Source organism: Rhea americana, unplaced genomic scaffold (assembly GCF_003343005.1).
Source record: "Rhea americana isolate MKP2758 unplaced genomic scaffold, rheAme1 scaffold_4, whole genome shotgun sequence".
NCBI lineage: Eukaryota > Metazoa > Chordata > Aves > Rheiformes > Rheidae > Rhea > Rhea americana.
In genome coordinates, this window is record NW_028186534.1 from 9,667,128 (window position 1) to 9,677,569 (window position 10,442).

Sequence of the window (10,442 nt, forward strand, 5' to 3'; positions counted from 1 at the left end):
TCAATCTTCTCTTATCCAAGCTAAACAGGCCCAGCTCTCGCAGCTGTTCCGCATAGGGCAGAGGCTCCAGTCCTCCGATCATCTTTGTAGTCCTGCACTGGACTCTCTCCAGTAGTGCCATGTCTCTCTTGTCTGGGGCAGCCCAGAGTTGGACACAGTACTCCAGATTTGGCCTCACTAAGACTGAGGAAGAGGATCACTTCCCTCAACCTGCTGATGACACTCTTCCTAATGCATCTCAGGATACCATTGGCCTTCTTGCCTGCAAGGGCACATTGCTGGCTCATGGATTTAGGTCAAATCTATGAATTTCCTAAGACACTTTAAGAATGTGTTTCTTTTGCTACAGGAAGCCAGCATGTGCTCCATTAATACTGAAATATCTGTTTTGAGAGAAAAGATGTATCTATATTTATAGTTTTGTGATGCTTACCACAAAATAAAGTCCTACAATGACTAAAAGCAAGCTCTTACTTCAAAAGAACCGAGATTTGTTAGATCCCTGGCAAAACTAAAATGAAACCAGAAAAAAACTCTACTTTTTTTTTTAATTAAAATATGTTTGCCCCCAGGAGTGGAGAAATATAGTTTCTTTCCAAAAGCCTCTAAGTAAAAATCTGTTTTGTTGGACGTATTATACCTATCTCTTTTAGAAGCTGTTAGAATGGATTCCTTCTATGGTTTGCACAGAATAGAAGCACTATACTGAAAGCTGCCCCAAAACTGTCTATTTCTCATGTTACCGTTCTTGAGCATTATTCTCCTTCTCATGAATACATAATCACCTCTTCTGCAAGAGAATATTCTGAGAACACAGGACTTAATCTCAGTGTGAACCCAGACCACAAACTAACTCAAAATTAAGGAAAAAAGCCATAAGCCTCACGCTTATAGTTTCGGTACCCTAAGGGAAATATACAAACATGTTTTTTACGACCAGTTAAGATTTTGGCTCCCAGGGTTTGGCAGAAAGGTAAACATTTTAAAACTTGCCTTTGCATGTATTGGGCTAATGAAGGAGTTCATATATTAACTCCTGAGGTCCAGAAGTCATTTCTCTCATCCACAAGACTGACATGCTCATACTGTCCCAATCCTGACACTTGCCCTCACAAGGATGCATTATACACTAAGTTTTAACTTTGTTAAAACTAAGTTTGCTGTCAGTTAACCTGAAATATCAGAGTAGGTTTTGCTGATTTCTCCATTTCTGGCAATTCATTTTTGAAGATTAAACATGTTACTGTCCCAGATATTCACCCTACTCCTCTGTTGGTGATTAATGTCCCTGCAGCAAAGGTAGCAGAAAAGATTGTATGTTAGCTCTTCAGCCATTGTTGTTCACTGGAAGGAGTATATAAACAACTGCCATTGATGGAAGATTACACCAATATAAAGGCTGAAAAGTGAACACATTAACTGTTTTATGACACTAAGTTCTGGCAGAGGAGTGACAGTGAACTAGCAAAACTACCTTTCTAAATTTCCAGAGCATGAACTGCTAGAAATATTGCACCTCTAAGGCCCTTAAGCATTCACACATATGAGTGAAACAATGGACTTCAGGAAAGCAAATCCACTGAAGACAAATCTGCCAATACTATGGTTAAAACATTAGTTGCTCTAACTGTAGTGATCACTAAACACTTAGAATCTGATGGAGATTTAGAGATTAAGTTTGCTGGAAATACCAGTTGCCTCTCATTGTGGACAAAAAAACAGAGTTAAATATCACTTTGGTTGCAGACATGATATGCTGAACTGTGATCACATTAGCATGTAAAAAGTAAGCAGGATAGCTTACTAGATGTAAGTTCTCTGTGGCACATCAGGGAAATAATGTATTTATTTCAATTAAGCAACAGCTGGTCTGTAACTCCCAGCATCGAGGTAACTCAGTAGCCTGACTGAAATTAATGCCAAGAGTGATGTTTTCAGGACAGACACCCTGCTGTTGAACAGCTGAAGCATTGCTCTTCCTAAGTTGCAGAGAATTGTCGTATGCAATGTAATTACACCCTGTCTGTCTATACCTTCCTACTCTTTTATTCGCATTTCTTCAGCTGTGCACCTAGCACAGTTCCTTTCTTCTCAGTGGTGAAAGATTCACATAGTTCAGTGGAAAAGGGACAGACTCACAAGGTCCTAAAGTCAGTGTGTGCCCCCTCACTATATACAATTTAGCTGTTGTGCCCCTTCCCAGATGTGATTGCTCTGTGGGAAGTGAAGAATTTCTGTTTGTGTGTACAAAGCACTAACATTTATTGAAGTCAGTGGAAACTTACATTCACTTAAGTGGTGTCTTTTCAGACAGCTTTGCACTGCCTTGCATCAGTGGCATCCCTGCAAATGCTATGTAACTAGATTACTGTGGAGAGATTCAAGTCCTTAGGCAGCCTGAATTAGCAGCAATGTCCATTTCTTAGAACTTTTTTGTAGTTTCTCTGAAGACCAGGAATGATTGGTAACCTGCAATTCTTTCTTATGCCTTTTTCCTTGTCCATTCTTGTCCCTTTTGAAAACTTCTAGCTGCTCAGTCCATAGGACAACTCTGTCCTATTGTACCCAAAGAACAAGAAAGTTTTTAGTGCTTTATGTCACAGAGTGATGAATACTGCTCCGTAATTACAGACATCAGATCATAGAGAGCAGAAATGCCATGAAAATGAAGTATGTCTTTCACAGAACAGACTGATGTGCTTGCTTATAGAGGACAGCGGAACACAAATGATGTGCAGGTTTAAAGAGGTGACAGCTTCTATAAAATGATTTTCAAATTCTATAAAAAATGCTGCACCGAACAGTTTGTGGAAAGAAGAGTTTGTGAGGACAGCAACATAGGAGTCAGAGATAGCAAGGAATGCATACTGAACTCAGTAAGTTGTTTTATCACCCTTAGAGCAGTCTGCGATATAGCAGACTGGTGAGGTAGTAAATTTTAAGTGAGGAAAAGAAAAAACAAAACACCCCTTTTGTGGTAAATGATTTTAAAACTGAAATTCAAGCACTTTGAGCATGCAGAACAGAGTGTTTTGTAGAATGCCTATAGCTAGTTAATTCTGCAGTGGAAAGATTGCTGATTGGTCAGGACACTAATTGAAGACTTGAAAAAACTAATTTTAATAATAACTGTGGGAAATTCTCTTGGCAGATCAAAAAAATAATCATTCCTAAAAAGAATCAGGGGAAATTCCTGGATATGATCAGCACTTGGAGGAATTTCTGAAAAGCACACTAAGATTTCCTAGAAAACATCAGAGAAATCCCCATAAAACAGCTGACAGAATTCTTGGACAGCATAGGGTGTAATTCATATAGGAAAATTCCTAGAAAGCAGGTTGGCAAATTCCTAGAGTGCTAGAGGGAAGGGGTAGTGGTGGGGAGGGGATTTCCAGAAAGCCCAGAGGAAATTTCTAGAGAGCACACAAAGAATTCCTAGAGAGCATCAAGGACATTCCTAGAAAGCACCTCAAAAATTCCTAGGAAGCACTCCTGGGGAATTCCTAGAAAACATCATGGAAAAATTCCAAAAAGACATCATGGAAAATTGCTAAAAAACATGCAGGAAAATTCTTGGACAGTACTTGTGATAACCCCTATAAAACAGTTGGGAAATAAGTAGAAAATAATGCAGTCAAAACAAAGTATTTCAAGTAACCACCATTTCTTTCCCCATATTCTGAACATCTAAAAGATTTAGAGATAATTCAGGTTGGGTAACCCTCCCCTCCTCAGTCCTCAAAAATTTTCAGAGGACAGAAAAAACTGTTTTATTCCTGGCTCTTTCAGTGACACAGCCTTATCTACAAAATCCATTAGCTGTCATTTGGAGGGAAATTAAGGCCAGATTCTTATTTTTAAAAAATATTAATGAACTCTCTAAATTAATGAACTTTCATATATTTGCCCACACATCTTAAAATACAGAAAGTTCCATTATTTTAATCTATATAGTTAAAGAGTAATAAAGACTCAGTAATTATAAATTCTCAGACAGACTATAATTTCAGTATTTCTGAACAATAAAATGGTACAATCCAAAAGTGAATAATGCAAAATCTAGAGGCACTGACTTTGTCTTACTACAGCTTAGCCTACTGGACTCAGAGGAAAAACAATGAAGAGATAAAAACAAACTTTTGTTAACTGGCATAAAAATCAATGCACACACAAAAATCATTCATCTAAATATATACTCCAGTGAATAACGTATATATAAAATTTACCTTAAGAAAGCCAAATCTTTGCAAATTTCTTAGCTGCTATGATAGATCATGGATTTTAATGAACTGTTCATGCTTCTTCAATCATTTAGACTCTAACCTGAATGCTATTTATTCTAAGATGCTTAAAAAAATTATTTGAGACATTTTTACATTTCATTACTTGAGTTAAAACCAATAGCACTTTCCATATGGCCAAATGACTTCCTGACTCAGCATTCTAGCAATGCAAAAGTAAATCGAAATGTAGTCTCAATAAAATGTGTAGTAATGCAAGTAATAATACATAGCATTGTATTTCTTGATTCTGTAATCTTCATATTTGGTGCAAAACAAAACAAAAGAATAAACAAGCATATAGGGAGACCTGCGGTCCCCTTTYCCCTTTCCCCTCCCTTCCCTTCCCTTCCCTTAATAGTCTGGCTCAACTGTAATAGAAGCGGTATGGGCTTCAAGCTCTGCCACTCAGGTACTTCAAATCTGCTAGCTAGGTTTTCAAGTTTAATGCTGGCATAAACAGGCCAACAAACTAAGCTGGGGATCTGCAACTCAAGCTGGGTTCTTTTTAATCTGGTCTATTTAAACTCTTATCTGATGAATATCATCGTCATGACATGGTCTTCCACATCATCAAGTAATGCATTTACACAGCTGTCTCTCAAACAGTAATATTTAATCTCTGCAGAGTCCAGTTTACTCCCCAACAGCTTCTCCAAATCTATAATGTTGGCAGGAGTACTAAAATCTCATTTTGGCTTATGAAGTGGTTCTGCCTCTCAACACCAATTTCGTAAATAAGGAACCACGATTCTGCAGTCACTTCCAGACCACAACCGCACTAATCACTCGCTGTCAATGGAACTGCAGGCCTAATGATGAAAACTGAACTTCTGGGCTGCTCCTGAGAGTAGGCTTCTTTTCTATAATTACTGAAAAGTTTTAAGCGACAGCCTTTGTGCCTTCTGCTTATACTATAAACTGAAAGACACCAATGACTGCAATGAGAAAGTCCTCCAAAAAAGCACAGAACAGTTTTAAAATGATAATGTATAAACACATCAAGGCCTCCATCTGACAACTTGATTTCAGAAAGCAGTATGAAAAGAGAAAAAAATCACAAGGCACAGGTACTCCAGAAGAAAAGAATAATGCAGTTTTTGGTACTGGAGGAAGCAGGGAGTTGAGCTGTTTGAAGTCTACAAAATACAGTGGCAATCAGACAAGGAAACATCAAATGCTAGGATCAGGAAAGAAAGAGCAGATCCATTCATGCAGCAGTTTCCTTCTAAATCACCATTTCTATGATTTTGCATGCGTATTTGACATAGATCCACCCTCATTCATGGTTCGCTGAATCAGAATGATTTGAGGTAAAAGGTTTTATAAGAACTAAGATAAAATGGAAGTGGAATCACCAAAGATTATCTGCAGAACATACATCAAAGAAATATCATTCAGTCTTATGAAAAAAAAGAAAATATTAATTACAATAGTATTGTTTTTCTGTCTGCATTACAGATCCCTGAGAAACTCTACAGAACAAGAATTAAAGGTTGAAGTAAGAAATCCTCACTGAGAGTAATAATTTGATGTGTAAAATGAAATTTAGAGGTGCTAAAATCTTGGCCTAATACAGTATATTTTTTGCAAAACACAATATAATTCTTTTAAAATATCATGAAAAGCCCTTTCATATTTTACTTTATATTTTATTGGTCTGTTTGGCTACCACACCCTATTTTGGAAAAGATACAATCAAATGGTGTCCTCTAGTGGTCTGTTAGTCAAAAAACCTGCAGGCTGCAATCCCAGATTTTAAAATATTCAGAATAATCAAAATATTCAACTTCACTTGCAGTTAGCCAAGACTAACTGAAAAATCAGCACTTCTGACAAAGAAGATCAAACCTGATACACAGTTAGCCCTATGTGTTTAGCAACAGCCTGTACAAATGGGCCTGGAACACCTTTAGAACAATTAATCACAGCTGACGTTTCAAATGTGAAGCAGAATGTCAAGTATCTACTATTTAAGTGGGAATAAACTGAGCAAATTTGTCTGCATCTGGACTTGTTGACCTCACACTTTTAACAGATCAGTAAGAAGCAGTAACTTCAGGCACAGACTCTGTTAACACATGATGCAGAGAAATCACAGAGGAACAGTTATGTTCCTTCTAATTTCTCGCTCTCAGTATGACCGCACTCCTGCATGTTTACTAAATTGCTGCAAACTTGTTTCAGCAATACACTTTATCACCCCAAAACAGATTCACATGAACTGTTCAGGGGGTACGGAGCCAGCTGGAGCCAGAGTTCATAAAATTATCTACCAAGAAGATTATCAAGTCTAGGGGGAAATGAAACAGTTATATTTGCTTCAGCCTTCTGCAGTGATGCAACTCTTGCTCTTTCTTAAGGGCTGAACTGAGCGACAATAATGCAAATATGTATGTGGCTAGAATCACACAAAGCAAATTTAACATGTCCTATGATGATTTAGTATACCAGGTTTCTGACTGATTCTGACAAAGCAGGGAACCCCTTGGCTCTTTAACAAGTGCTGGAAGACTTCTCAATCTACGAATGGTGGTAAGAACACCATTCCCTCCTGCTCCAGCTAGATTTATCAGTTGAGGTGACCATATTGGAAAATAAGTGCCTGTCGTAGACTATTAAAACTGTCCTATCTTACTGTGCTTAGAACACAATTCAAAAAACAGGCCTGTGGCCACTGACCTTCTGCTTCTCCTTAAGTTTTCCACAAAGTAGCTTCACACAAAGACAATGCAGGGCCCAGAGGAGACCCTGCGTTCTATAAGACTCAAGGCAGAGATCGCCTGTTTGGAAAGGTCTAGTTCACTGGGCTGACCTTCTTGAGGAAGTTCAGCTTAGTATACAGCCAACACATGCAGCTGTCTGGAACCTGTACCTACCACACCCCAGCCCAAAACAAGATTAAAGATCAAGAGATAAAATTACTTACTTGAACTTTTATTTTACGTAGGAATTCTTTAAAAAAAGAGATATCTTGCTACATTCCAAAACTGAATGGTCAGATATTTGCCTCTAAGCATTTCACAGATATATCTCATGACCGTAAAGTACAAAACGTTAGCACACAGTACGTGAAAGGCAAAATCTCAAAAGTTCCAAGTTAACCATAGTTTTCACATGTGTTAAAACACAAGGTGTCCCTGAGTAAGTTACTTTCAATGACTAGCCCTCAGTCCTTTACAGTGCCAAGACAGAGTAGGAGCTCAGGAAAACATACTCTGGAGAAAGGGGAAAAAAATGAACGGAAAGCAAGCCCACCTTGAATTATTTTTAGAGTAGCTCAATGCTACAACAAAAAGATACAGAACTTCTGCTGTTACCAGTGTTGAACTTAACACAGTGGTTAAGAAAAAGCGAAAAAGGAGGAGAAAGAAAGAAGGGGAAGAAAGAAAGAGGGGGGAAAGGGAAAGGAGCACTCAAGTATGATTTCTTTCTAATATACTCAACTTTATTTTTCAGACTTTTCAGAAAGCTTTTCCCTACGATTTTAGCTAAGCTTTGTTTCACTTTTCTATCTACACTGTAGGATTTGTAATATAATTACGAGATGTGCAAAGTCCAGTATGAATAGGTATTCTTTAAATATTTTAAATTTTAACTGAAAATTTGTTCTGGTTGTTGTCATACAAGTGCCTGTAAGATCTGAACACATCCAAAATAATCAGCTCGTAGAATAWGAGCCACATTTATTAGCCTAGCTAGAAAAAAAGAAGTCTGAAACAGATCAATCAAATTAAGAGGAATTACATGTTTTAAAGGGGAACAAACAGAAAAAATGGAAAAAAATAAAAAAAACACTTCAGTGATTAAAATGATAGTAACTGCAGATAAGATATTTGTGATATTATCTGTACATTGATACTGGCCATTTAGAAATAGGTCAGTGTATGTCATACTTCTGCTCTCTTAATATCATTGAGTCTTTCAAACTTTCTTTGGTTCGGAAACAACACTGAATATCCATAGGACTAAGAATTGCACTTCTTTCTATAATCCATAAAATTCCAAGAGTGGGAAGGATGTGGATGGCCACACAAATATTTTAAAGCTGCTGAGCAAGACAGAGTGTTTTTTTTTGTTTTGTTTTTTGTTTTTGTTTTTTTTTTTAAAAGAAATCCACCAAAACCTACCTGGTAAGTGAAACTGTAAATCACAGAGTCATCTGTAATATGTTGGGAAGAATTACATCTTTGTCTAGAATAGCACTGAAGGACCATTCTGCAAAACAAACAAAAAAGTCCACCAATACAGAACATAAACAAGAGAAAGAACTCCTTACAGTATGTTAAGCACAACATTTCTTTGAGTCTGGTCTAACAACTCAGAGCCAGAAACTGCTAGTTTTGGCAGACTAGTGGTCTGCCAAAACAAGGAGAAAAAAAAAAGAAAAAAATCAAGAGACGTAGGCTTTTCTTTACTCCCTTAAAGAGTAAAATAAGCCAAACTGCAGAATCCTTGTCTTCCTTTGTTTCCTTTGCTATAGTAAGACAAATGAACCACTGACTTGTGAATGAAAGCCCCTTATGGGCTAATACGTGAAGTGTAAATAAAGAGCAACTATTATTATTTAGCTTTTAGAAAAAGCAGGCAAGGAATTTAAATTCTCCCTCACTGAAATTACATAAGTAAACAGCAGGACTGCGAAGACAGTAATTTAAGAGTATGCGTTCATTAAATGGAAGCAATCAGGTTCAGAGTGGCAGGAGTTGACACTAATGGAAGAGTTAGTTTTAAAGTAGAATCTAAATGTGGAAAGCATAAATTACTGAAAAGCAGGACAAAAAAGCTCTCATAGGCACAGCAGGGAGAAATTCATCAGTATCATCCAGATTTTAGTATACGTGGCTTTACCATGGGTAGAACGCACAAGACTGCAATTGGAATGACAGGTTCTCAGGATGCCTGTCTCCCTGAGGATTTTTTGGATTTTCTTACTATATCTCTGTCCTTCAGCATGAGTAACCACTGCTACCTATGTAAATCTGCAAGCACCATACCTCCCTTGTCTCTTCCAGGCACAGTATTAACAGTTAACACTCCTTTTCAATTTTAATCTTTTTCCCTTTTTATTGCCAAAAGTTCCTTTTACAGGGCTCCAAGAGCCAAACCAGCTGTAGTACCTTCAATATTTCAGAGCAGCTTTTCCAACATCACAGAAGGAAGCCAGGAGAAAAAAAGATATTAGAACTGTAGTACTTTAAGGCTCCAAAAATATATGAGAGCTGGGGCCCTTAATACCCCACAGAATTGGACTTCTGGTACAACTTAAATAGATAAGATTCAACTATGATTTACAAGAGTAGTATAAATCAGAAAGCTCTTTTATAGCTCTTTTATAGTATTTTCACATTAAATTTTCATTTTCATATACTAAGCAATGAAACAGGGAAAAAGGCCATGTGAGGGCTGCAGAGGCCACTGAGGTAGGAATATGCAAAATGGGAAGCCTGTCAATATATCCAAAAAGTATGTCATGTAATGGCAAAGATGCTTAAACTGTTTCTATTTAAGTACCACAATACAGTAAACATCTTTGTCAGCAAAAGAACCTCAAAGGTCTTGAATCCAAAATCTGAGAGTTAAAGCGTAGCACTTCTTGCTCTGACAGTATCATCTCCTTTCTTGCTGTCATCTCAAACCACTTTCACTTGCTACAGACCACTGCCTATTACTCTCCCTCACCTTCAACATCCTCCTAAAAACTACGATATTTGACAAAATTATTATTCTGTCCAGTACCAGCTGTGTAACTGCCAGGTATCAAGAAATAATAGATCACTTACTATCAGTGGGATGATAAGCATGTGTTTGCTTTTGTTTAACACAGGATGTAATACCTCTTTTTCTTTATTCACAATAAGCACTGGGAAGACGTATACRTCTCAGAAGAGTTTAAGATTGATCCTAACATAACTGTAGTTTTTTAAAAAAAGAAATCCTCTACATCCTAGGATATTCAAAGAAAATTAAAGGTTCTCTCTACAGTGATTTAAATTCATATTCCTTTACATCTTTGTAATGCCTCTGTGTTTGATCTCTGCTAAATTTAACTCTCATTTGACATAATCATAGAAAATTGCATTTAAACCTAATCTTGAAGAAGACTGGGCTTTTGTTACAGTATCAGTGTGAAAGAGGGACTCAGCATCTGCTCACAGCTTC